Here is a 12,302-nt window from a genome sequence, read left to right as displayed (position 1 = left end):
TATTGTAAGGTAGACCCTACAATGATACATACAGAGAAAAACCCAACAATCATATGACCCCCTATGAGCAAGCGCTTTGACATCAGTGGGAAGGAAAAACTCCCTTTTAACAGGAAGAAACCTCCAGCAGAACCAGGCTTTGTGATGTGCTGTGTTGCCCTGATGGAAGAGGCCATCAGAAGAAGGGTACACTTTAGTGATAAAAAGGGATCGACATGGTCAGCCACATTGGTCAAGGTCAAGGTAGGCTGACCTTGACCAATGTGGCCTAAAATGATGACCCTCAGTTGGTACTAAGGGGATCAAAGTATGCCAAGAAAATATCTTCCACACCATTAGACCACCATCAGCACCTAGCGTAGTAACAATTCATAATATGAAATGCCTTAATAAGAAAATGGCGTCCTGTCTTCAATATAATATGTTTCACTAGCTGGGCCCACGTCTTCATTTTAAGTTTGACAGTGTTTTAGTAGGTAAAGGTGAATGCTTGGACATGAACTGAGCTGCGGTTTGGGGAAGGCCTTGGCGACGGCTCCCGGGCCTGGCAGATCCGCATGTACTAAATAGGAGTGAAGAAGTTAAAGAATTGAGAACAAGGAGGGAGGGAGGGTGGGGCACGTAACGGAGAATGAACAGCTTGCAGAACTGGGGGAACCTATATAGATGACAACCAGAAGGAACGTGTTTGGAGGCGTGGCCCTGCTCCTGAAATTCCTATACATAATCTCCAATATAATGTGAGGCAATTGTAATGTAAAGACAATTATCACTCTACTATCATACAGTTTCTTGAGAGAAATATTGCAGGGAGGCCTAGAGAACCATTAAGAAGACTCTAAGATAGCATAGATCAATTGATTAATTTGAAAATTTTCCTCCAGAGGCACACTATTTGTCTGCATGCATATGCTCAAGTGTCATTACTGCCGTTATTAACATACTCCAGTAGAGTGACTGCCACACTTGCAATGCCCATAGAAAAGTAAGTCTCTCAGCAGATGTGTGACATTTGACTCTTGACCAACAGAGATGTGCAATCCCCCTAAAAAAAAATGAAGATGATTTTTTTTTATTTCTGTTCAGTGTCCATTAGCAGTTTGAGTACAGCCATGTATGACAGACTGTTCAGCATTTCTCTGAAGAAATATAATGGCCAAATTGTGATAATTAGCTTATGTGAAGCAAGCTTATTCATTAGTTTTGTTAGATGCAGTTGTGCTTACAGTGGTGACACCCTTGTGCAAAGGCTGTGTGTATTCCTTGAGGATTTAATATTGGTATTTTTAAAGCTTCATTTTAAATATTTTAATGACTCCTTTGCACTATAGTCTACCTAACTCTAGGGAGTACTGTTGTTAATGGGACATCATTACCACTGTGCTTTAAAAAAAAATGTGATGCAGGTCATCGACTCATCAGTGTTCCACTGCTCGATGAAACAAGAGCCTAATTAGTGCCTGAAATCCAATTCACCATAGATTGATTCATGACCTGCTGAACTAGGGACCAATTTAAGACAGGTTTGTGTGTTTTTGTTTACCTTAGCAGAAGATCTTGAAAGTAGATGTGTTCAATAGTAGAGAGACTGAGTTACATTTAATTTTTGGCACTTTCACATGAGCACGACCTTCTCTAAATAAAAGACTTGATAGTGCAGTTAGCCTCAATAACTGGCTCTGTATAAAGCTTTGATAAGGTTTCTCTTTGGCTGTAAACCAGGGTAAACAAAATAATTTGGGTTAACCAACCCTTAAATAGGTTTGTAGATGTACAAGAGGAGTAGTTTTGCAAGATGAGTGCACAGGTATTAAACTCAAGGCAATTTAAGATAAGGCCACTGACTTCTTTGTTCAGGTCGATAAGCAGAAGCTTGACAGGAAGAAGTAGTCTGCAAAGCCCAGGAGGGTTTCATGGTGTCAGGGTTGTGTGTTTGGGTTGCTGTACCTCGGGGCATGGAAGAGCTAACAACTGTGCTGTATAGTACATCTGTGGTGGCTGCCAGCTTCTCCGAGGTGACACGGAAAACAACGATCAATAGTCCAGCTTTCGTGTGTCACTGGCACAATTCATGCATTTAGCTGTGTGAATGCACACATTTAACCACCATATATCATGCATGACCTGGTATCACATCCATTTCTCTCTCACTTTTCTTGTTCACATCTCCCTTTCCGCTTGCTACAAGTTCCCTTCCCTCACATGACCATCCTGCTCTGAGCCCTTATTACTAGATTATTGATTGCCCCCCATTGCTTTTCTTCACTGTCCACTGCTACTAGCTGTGTTGCAGCAGTGTCTATATATAATAGCCCCACCCTTTGGTTTTCATTTGGAAATGATATGTAGGTAGGTTCTGCTATCTTCCTAACAATCGGTAAGGCATAAAATTGACACATGTTAGCAACTGTCACTTAAACACATGGAGTATATAGGTAGAGAGAGGCAGGGAGAAATAATTGAGATAACAGTTGGCATCTCAGCAGATAAGCAGGTAAAATACAAATAAAAACAGTATTCATCCTTTTGAAAAATAAGAAGAAATGTTGTCAAATCTCACTGCACCTCGCTCTGTGCATTCGCTTGTTTGCTCACAACCAAACCTCAAATCTTTGTCACTCCAATGTCGTTTTCCCACATCACTAAAACTCAGGTGTGAATCCAGCTGACTTAACCTTGCCACAAGAATACACATTGTGGTACGGAAAAACACAACATCTATCAAAACCAAGCCCCCTCTTTTTCCCTCCTAGTTGATTCCAACCACCCCCAGCTAAAGTGGAAGGTGGTGTCATCAAAAAATATGACAGGGATAGTGATCCACAAAGGACCTAAGCCTCTCATTGCATCCATGACAGAAAGCACTGGGATGGTGGGCGTCAGAGAAGGGGCTTTGTGAATACCTGATGAGTTCAACCACGGAGGTTCAATCAGGCCTGCAAGACGAGAAGGAGAGGAAGGAGTGGTGGGAGGAAAGACTGCCTCACCCTAAAAGGTTTTCTCCCTCCTACCTCTCCCATTTCTCTCTCTGAATATCTCTTTTTCTCATCTTCCCATCCCTATCACTCATTTATCTATCATTCTTCTTCTTTACAACCTCACAATTCTCTCGGTCGGCTACCCTCTCTGAATTTGTCTGTCGCTCCATCACTCTGTGTCGCTTCATCCCCTGCTTGCCGCAGTCCCGAGAGGGCCACTTTAGCTAAACAAGGGATTTGAAGATCAGAGGCCAATCTTCTGTGAGAGGTAAACACAAGAGACTTCTGCTGTCCTTAGAATAGCCAAGATGACTAAGAATGAAGGTATCGACTGGGCACATTCAGTCAACTGCATGTTAAAGGGATTACTGCTGATATGAGTCATTGACAGTTCTTAATTGAAAACCAGCATGAGGGAAAATGACAGGGCAAAGGCAGCATGTGAATTCACAGTTCTGTGCTCTCAGTGATGCTGTTTTTCATTTCTTCCATTCAAATCATGACTATCAAATAATAAAATGAAAGCCAAAATGAAAGGAGAGAATAAAACCACAAGATGCCAAACCTCTAGAATGAAACTATGCCTTTTTCTACAATAGAAAAATAGAAAATAGAAAACACAGATTACAACTTCTTAAATATTGTATTTTTGTGTTATAATTTAGTACCTATGAATGCCAAACCAGTGAGTGGAGAAACCGAAACTTTGCTTTATGGAAGAAAAAAATATGAATTGTGAGAATTGGGCTTTAAATTTGGTTTTGAAAATGATGAATAGATGATCTCATTTATATTTATTCATGTTTTTCACAACCTGAAATTTGAATTAGCTAATTATTGATGAATAGATTACTTTAGTGATCAAAAAAATATGGGCACATTAAACATTAATGTAGCAGTATTTTCAGTCTAATGCGTTTATGGTGCCACTTTGACTTGGGGTCATATTAAATATTGAAAATTATAATAATCACGATATCATAACTTTGGCCTTCCCTGCAATTTTGAGATAAGAGTTGTACACCAAACAGATGTGCACACTTTCAGAGTCTTTTGTTAAAACCAAAGACCAACAAAACTGCGCTTTTCACTACTTCATTAAGAAGATGTGTCTTGACATTGTCAGTGATCCAAGATAACAACAAAAGCGGAACATAGCCCTTTGTTACAGTTACATAAGACTGCTGTGCTAAAAGGTTTGCTGTTATTAAAGGCACTGCATCCACCAATGCGCCAAAGCCACTGTGACATAGCGGGGCACGAGGGGCAACGTGATGCAAATGATCCCCGATGTAGCTACAAAGCCTGCATCATTTACTTACTTGTCTGTTCACCTGAGACGCATTCAAAGAAAAAATTGCCTTCTTTTAGTTTGATGTGAGAATATTTTTTTTAATCTAACAAGAACTGCGAAGGCAAACAGTCTACTGAGAATGTGATGCCGTTTTTATGAAGTGCACTAATGAGGTGAATGTTATTGATTTCTCTTATTAAAGGAGAAGGTTGATGTAAAGAGAAGCAGACAACAGTGAGAAACAAGTTTGATCTTTACGAATAAGTAGCTTGATTCAAAATGGACCACATCGAATACATGCAGGTACATTTCAGTGTAGTCGGAACAGCATATTACAAATAAAAAACATTATATCACAAAGATTATACTAAAATTAACACCTAGGAGAGTCCACAATAAAGGTCTCTATTCACCTTCTGTATTTATTCTAAAGCCCACGTGGACCCATGATGCAACACAGCACTCTTTCCTCCCATGTCTAACCCAAATCTGCTGAGATCCAAGAACTCTTCAGCGGTGAGTCTGCAGAACTAGAAGAGGTGTTGGCAATTTGCAGACGAGACTTCGAGATGGAATATGCAAACCAAAATAAAGGCGGTGAACCACTGGAGCAGGTGTTAATTGGATACATCTGTGTACTGTTTCTTCTGCCTCTTGAGTGTTGGAGCAAGGAAACCACTGCCGCAGGAGGAGCAGTTGCAATGTGATGGCTGTGAACCACAGCAGGGCGTTGATTATGCATCATCTTATCCTGGGGGAGACAGCCGCTGCAATAGGAAAAGGCTGTATTTAACCAAATGCTCTAAATGCAGTCCCAACGAGTTTTATATGCGTGCGTGTGTGAGTGTGTGTGGCATTGGGTTTTTTGCATGGCAACATGTGTGCGTTCACATTTTTCTTCTAAGCCTGACAAGGATCAGCCTTTGGACGGGGAAGCAGTTTTGAGAAAATCACATTATGAATGTGAAGTGCACTCTCTGCATTTCCGCTGATGTTTGCTGCCAGTCCTCTAGCTAATCATTTTTATCAGTTACCTGCCCAACTCGCAGTCCTCTCTGTTGAGCAGCAATCTGAAATGACAAACAGTTGCAGTCATAACGACTCTCCTATAGCAACCATTATTTCAGTTTAATAGCAGCACTCTCTCGTTATTGTATCATCCGATGTGCTGTAAGCAAGAATAATCAAAGTCACAGTGACTGTAAGGATGAAATTGATACTCACAGCTCACGAGCACGAAGGGGATTGGGATTCGCACATTCATTTTGTTCTGTTAATCACTGGGAATTTGTACAACAAAAAGGGCAACAACTAAATCCCATCAGAGGCCCCAGTTGCCACATGTCATCCTTCAGGCTGTAGGAAATGGATGTGCTTCATTTCGCCACCCATAATATCTGCAGGGGCAACCACTTGACTCCCCAAAGGGCATGTGCTGGTGTATTAAAACTGTCCATCGTCACCGTGCTCATATCTTCTGCTTTTCCTGGCGACCTACAAGGGGTCCAAGAGCCAAGGGACAAAAAATGGTCATGCTGAGGAGCCCAATCTCACTTCACACAACTATTGCTCATCTGAACAGTAAAAGTAGTTGTTTGAGTCAGTTGCCTGCGGAACAAAGTCAGAAATTTAGTGAAATTGCAATGACAAAGCAAGGGATTGAAGTCAAAGTATGTCAGAAGAAGATGAGAGAATTAGTTGCCTTTCTTAACAGAAACGGTACTTTTTTTCCCTCTCCCACAAGGTTTTTGACTTCATTAAAGTTCATGTTTGAGCATGAATATTACACTGATACTCCTATGCCAAATCTCTGTATTGGTGACTGAGTATGAAACTATTTGAGCCGCCTCAGTCAGAGGGATGGAAAATATTAATCTGTGTAACTCACACATATGCCATTTTTGTGATAAGTTCGCCTGAATTTCCAGTGATTAGCAGGTCAACACTTAGCACTTGTGCATATAAAAATGTGGAAATAGGACTCACAGTCCAGAAAAACATATAAATGATAGCACAGATGAGAGTACAAAATCAGTTCATGCTGCACAGAGGTGAAAGCAGCAAAGGAGGTAGTGTGATTTTGAGGGTAAAAGAGCATGCATCACATAAACAAGACAGGCTTTCTGGCAGTGCATTCATTTTCAACTTTTAACAGCACGGTGCAACGAAAATCTTTGCTCATTCACCTCTATAGTTTATTCATGCAAGAAAGCATGCCTCGGGAATATTGAGGGGGTCATAAAAGCAACGAGACAAGAAAAAGAAACATCTTACACTGCATTAACATTAAGTGATAAATATGTACTTTTAAATACTGCCCGATTCTTATTAACAAATGTATTTTCAGTCATAAATGTGCATCATAAACATCATTGCAGGGCGGTCTGCATACTGCATCCTGATACACAGTAAACAGCCTCGTAAAAGCAAGTTATTTGCGTGTATTTATATCCAGTATTTTATTATTCAAAAATCTTTGCTTTGTTTTTCTCCTTCTTATTTATACATAGCCCTTTGTTGTTGTTGTATGTTTTGGTTTTTTAATAATGTTTCCCAGGCAGTAATGGATAACATCTGATACTCATCTGCAACTCTTGCAGCTGCCCTAAAAATGTCATTGCGGCACTACCATATCTCCCTAAGGGCCGGTATCCTTCCCTGATTCTGCACCAGTGAAAGCCTTTTCTTCGCTATGCCTGCTCTCTCGTCTTTTCCATGCCTTCCTCACCCTTTTAACTTGTGCTGGGAGCTAAGGCCCTCCCACGCTTTAACCCCCCCTCCCAGTAAACAAAAAAACAAAAAAACCACAGCACATATGATCAGACTGGTTTTTAAACAAAGGCTTCAAAATGATGCAACTTCTTTGACTCGATGTCGCCTTTGTTGTTGATGCGGACGCCTCAGCTCTGCTTCTTGCTAGTCATGTATCATACCCTGCGAAAAAGGAGGGCAGAAGTTGCAATTAAGAATTCAGCAGCCGTAAAGCAACGTTGGGACACGCCCACAAAGATTCACGGTGACATCCAAACTGAGATTTATACAAACACTGTTACTGTGAGCTTAGCGGCGGCAGCATCGTATTTAAGAAACTCCTGTCTGAGGTGCGCCACGCCAGTTTTTAAAAATGACCTGATCAACATTACTCAAGGTCAATAAGCTTTTTCTAACAGCGTCTTCCATCTTATTGTTTCCCTCCATTCCCTTTTTTTCCCCTGCATCACCAGCTTCTGTTCTGATTACTGACAACTGCAGCATATCATGCTCTGCAGTCTGAGAGGACACCTTAGAGTGAACCATTTAATTCCTCTTGTGGTGGCATCAGGATAGATTAACTAGTAGGAGTTCACCTTTAATCAAATTCACTTCTCAAGCACATTTTTACATTTTTTTTTTAAATTCTGTGAGGCACCACATTCCCTATTCCCCGAGGTAATAATGTGTATTTTTAGTAGAAAGTGAGTCTAACTATTGCTCTCAGAATAGGCTCATGATGGACATAACTTAATGAGATATCAGCCTAGTTGTGAGGTTGAGTATTTTTTTCCAGACAGTGTGTGAGCTGGTCTCCAGCTTAGACCCAGTAGGATTCCAATTTATCCAGCACAGCTTGATGTCATTGTTCGATCAGCTTTGTGACAAATGCATCAAGGCTGAGTGACTCTGCCCTTCATCAAGATATACAGGAATAAAGTTGCCGCACACCCAGGGTTCTAGGTATGCCATGAATAGTGATTGTGTAGATAAACAAGCAGGTTCTGGTAATTCCAGTCACAACCAGTCTAGCTGGAATATAGCATTCTAAAGGAGAGATGGCAGAACAAGGTAAGGCAGAGAAAGAAGAAGTGCAGCTGCAAAATCACCTCTGTGGCCCTGATTTGTCTTCCAACCCATCTCTGTGGCTCCCTCAGGAGAATCTTGTGCCGCAGTCTCTACCCTGGTGTTTGTTCTTGCTTTGCTCTCCTTTTCTCCGTCTCTTCCTTTACCTCCCTTTATCCTCCCTTTCCTTTTATCCTTTCTCCCACTCTGCTTGTATTCACGTTGTCCCGATGCATGCAGTGTTGAAAATGTGTGATTTTTAGTGCATATGTGTTCCAAAGTTGGAGAAGATGGAATATTTAAAAACTGCCCACTAAGACTGAGGGTTTTTTTTTTTCCTTTTTTGGGGGGAGAGTTGGGAGAGGGGGAGATATTTGTTCAGTTCTTGATATGAAAGGTTTGCTAATTAGATTTTGAGAAAAAGGTGCAAGAAAGTACTGATTTTCAATTACTTCCAATATGAATCATTAGTCATCCAATTTGCTAATATTGGATTAGGTAGCAGCGTAATGCTGGTGTGAAAAATGAATACCTCTAGAGGCTTCCCCTGAAAGGGCACTCACATCAGCCAGTGCAGTTGTGAGCTTTTCCTCCATGTGGTGCATTACAGGAGTGAATGGAATCTTAAAACGGTAAGAAAACTAAAGCAAAGACTAGGTGTTCATGATTTGTCATGTGCTCGCTTTACCACTAGTCGGCATAAGCTGTCGGATTCATTGTATATTTTCATTTGCTGTGTTCACAGCACATAACTAATTTCCAGTTTCTCCATTCTGAAATGAAGAGCAGATTGAGCTTATCAGTGTGACCCAGATAAATGGCGCACAAGTGTTGCAGAGGTTGGTCTTGTTTAATTCCAGTGAGTCATGGCCACTAAGAAAAATGCAGACATTATAAAGAAATAGATCAGGCTCAAAAGATGTCTGGCTCCCCTGAGAATTCACAGATAGCCGAGGAGAATCCTGTTAAGATCCTGGCAAATTACACTTTGAGCTAGCCTCGAGGAATGTGCTGCTCCAAAATAAGCAACGTCTTTCTTAGCACTGATCGAGGATACTTGAATTAGTGGCGATACAGCATAATGACTCTCACTCCAGGGGACTGAAAAGTACTTTGACTGTGATGCTAACCTGTCCTAATAGATCTCATTGCAAGGAATCCTTTCAAGCATGCAACTCAGATGAATGGAGTTCAGTGCAAACTTTGCTTAAGGGAAGCAACACTCCAGCAGTCGGGTATGTTGTTCTGTCATCTTAGTTTGCTGTTATGTGAAGCGAAGAGAGTGTTCTTAAGGAGTTTGCCTTTGTTTGACTCGGGGGCAAATAACCTCTAACACTAATGATGATATTACTGCAAGACTACAAAAGAAATGGTGCAAGTAAGTCATCTCCTCATCTGTGTACCCAAACTCCTACTGTTTGATCATAGTTCTGACTCGGCGACCAAATCTCTGACTGAATTCGAAAACTGTTTGTTACACCTGCCTGTCTCAGAAAAAAACTCAAAATGTAGACTTTTCAAATTATGTGGCGTCTGTATTTGTTATATATTCATTTACTGCATAAAAAACAAGCACACGTTTCTTCAGTGACTGAAGTCTTCTCAAAGCTTTCTTAATTTATTAAGAATATAATAAATGAATAAATCTTCTAAAGCAAGTTCATTTTTGAAACCCAAGAATGCTATTGTGCAATAAAGACAACATTTTGTGTAACTGCTCAGTGTGTTTTCCTGCTTGTTTTCCACATTTTTGAAATATCTTAACTGTGCCATTTTCATTCCAACTTTATTTCACTTTCCACTGAGGATCTACGTTACAGAATCACTACAGCTTTCTAGGATCCTCCTGCTGCTGTGTGTGCTTTAGGCATGTGTCACAACAGTGGTTACTTTGTTAATTATTTAGTCCATTATTTCTTACACAGAGGAGATGGTTCAGGGACAAACCATTAATCACAATTTACCTCTTCCACTGAGATGGGTGAGCTGTCACACACAGAGTTAAATTATCTACATACAGTAGAGATCCTCAGGTTTAGTAGCCCTGACCTCTGCAGAACTGTCAGACTTCTCTTATTTACTTTGCTTTTAGTAAGTCTAAATCATTTCCTGAACAAATGTTTACGTTTACTATATTTTCTGTTTAAATTCAGTAGTAGGAAACATTAGTCTTCTAGTATGAACCTTCCAGATCTCTCAGGTCATCTGGATCCGGTCTTTTATCAGTTCCCAGAGTCAGAACCAGACACGGAGAAGCTGCATTCAGCTTTTATGCTCCTTATATCTGGAACAAACTCCCAGAAAGCCTCAGATCAGCTGAAACACTCAGTTTATTTAAATCCAGGTTGAAGACTCACCTATTCTCAGCTGCATTTGAATAAAGCACCAAATCCACACTTTTAAGATTAAATTTCAAAACTTATATTTTAACTACTGATTTTATCTACTGTTTTTTTATCAATTTTAAATCATGCTTTTTATTGTTTTTGTGCGTTGAAGATCTCGCGGACTGGGGCCTCTGCTAGACGTTCCCAGCACACCCTCACTACGCCTTTAGGTGCACCAGGTCTGTCCAGCGTCCTCCCCCGCCACCTGATCCAACTCACCACCAGGTGGTGATCAGTTGACAGCTCAGCCCCTCTCTTTACCCGAGTGTCCAGAACATATGGTCGCAGGTCTGGTGATACGATTACAAAATCGATCATCGACCTACGGCCTAGAGCGTCCTGGTGCCACGTGCACTTATGGACACTCTTATGTTCGAACAGGGTGTTCGTTATGGCCAAACTGTGCACAGAAGTCCAATAACAAAGCACCGCTCGGGTTCAGATCAGGGAGGCCGTTCCTCCCAATCACGCCCCTGCAGGTCTCGCTGTCGTTACCCACGTGAGCATTGAAGTCTCCCAGCAGGACAACAGAGTCTCCAGGTGGAGCACCTTCCAGCACTAACTCCAACCTCACGCACTAACTCAGGCTCCTTCCCCACCAGAGAGGTGACATTCCATGTCCATATTGCCAGTCTTGGCAGCCGGGGGTCAGTCCGCCAGGGCCTCCGCTCCTGGCCGCCACCCGGCACACCTGCCTCCTGCGGGTGGTGGGCCTGCGGGAACCATGGCCTCCAAATCTGAGGCCATGGTTCTCAGCCGGAAAAGGGTGGAGTGCCCACTCCGGGTCGGGGATGAGTTCCTGCCCCAAGTGGAGGAGTTCAAGTATCTCGGGGTCTTGTTTGCGAGTGATGGGAGAAGGGAGCCGGAGATCGACAGACGGATTGGGGCTGCAGCTGCAGTAATGCAGATGCTGCACCGGTCCATCGTGGTGAAGAGGGAGCTGAGTGTAAAAGCGAAGCTCTCAATTTACCGGTCGATCTACGTCCCTACCCTCACCTATGGCCACGAGCTGTGGGTAGTGACCGAAAGAACGAGATCGCGGATACAAGCGGCAGAAATGAGCTTCCTCCGAAGGGTGGCTGGCCTCTCCCTTAGAGATAGGGTGAGAAGTTCGGCCATCCGGGAGGGGCTCAGAGTAGAGCAGCTGCTGCTCCACATCGAAAGGAGCCAGCTGAGGTGGTTCGGGCATCTGACAAGGATGCCCCCTGGGCGCCTCCTGGGTGAGGTGTTCCAGGCATGTCCCACCGGGAGGAGGCCCCGGGGCAGACCCAGGACACGCTGGAGAGATTATATAAGATAAGAGATAACTCTTTATTGTCATTGCACAGTCATACATAGTACAGTAGTACAATGAAATATCTCTCGGCTGGCCTGGGAACGCCTTGGCATTCCCCCGGATAAGCTGGAGGAGGTGGCTGGGGAGAGGGAGGTCTGGGCCTCTTTGCTTAGGCTGCTGCCCCCGCGACCCGGCCTCGGATAAAGCGGATGAGGATGGATGGATGGATGGATATTGTTTTTGTTTTTTAATGTCTCTATAAAGCACTTTGAATCACCTTGTTGTTGAATTGTGCTATATAAATAAACTTGCCTTGCCTTGCCTATTTGTGAGCATTTGCAATAGTGATTAATACAACAGTATGGATAGATGTTTAGATATTCTGACCTCTCAAATATTTAATTCTATTTTATCTTAACACTTTTTTCTGTAGCTGTTTAACATAATTTCAAATATTGAGGCCTATAATACACTCTCGCTCCTAAACCCTGTATTAGAAATCCAAACTATTCTCCACTAAGAACGACCCCCATTGGGGAGTTGACGAACGA

The 12,302-nt window shown here is 42.2% G+C and overlaps 1 long non-coding RNA gene across 1 annotated transcript; it reads right to left on the bottom strand.

Moving 5' to 3' along the window:
* Positions 1 to 4,507: 4,507 nt before the first annotated feature.
* On the bottom strand, positions 4,508 to 5,966 carry LOC113034095 (uncharacterized). The gene is made up of 2 exons (XR_003274117.1): positions 5,307 to 5,966; positions 4,508 to 5,039 (listed from the first exon to the last, which is right to left on the bottom strand). It is a non-coding gene; the product is annotated as an uncharacterized LOC113034095 (long non-coding RNA).
* Positions 5,967 to 12,302: the final 6,336 nt, after the last annotated feature.

The sequence above is a fragment of the Astatotilapia calliptera genome, chromosome 12, assembly GCF_900246225.1.
Source record: "Astatotilapia calliptera chromosome 12, fAstCal1.2, whole genome shotgun sequence".
Taxonomy (NCBI): Eukaryota; Metazoa; Chordata; class Actinopteri; order Cichliformes; family Cichlidae; genus Astatotilapia; species Astatotilapia calliptera.
The sequence above is the reverse complement of the archived record's forward strand: the minus strand, read 5'-3'. Positions and strand labels throughout refer to the sequence as shown.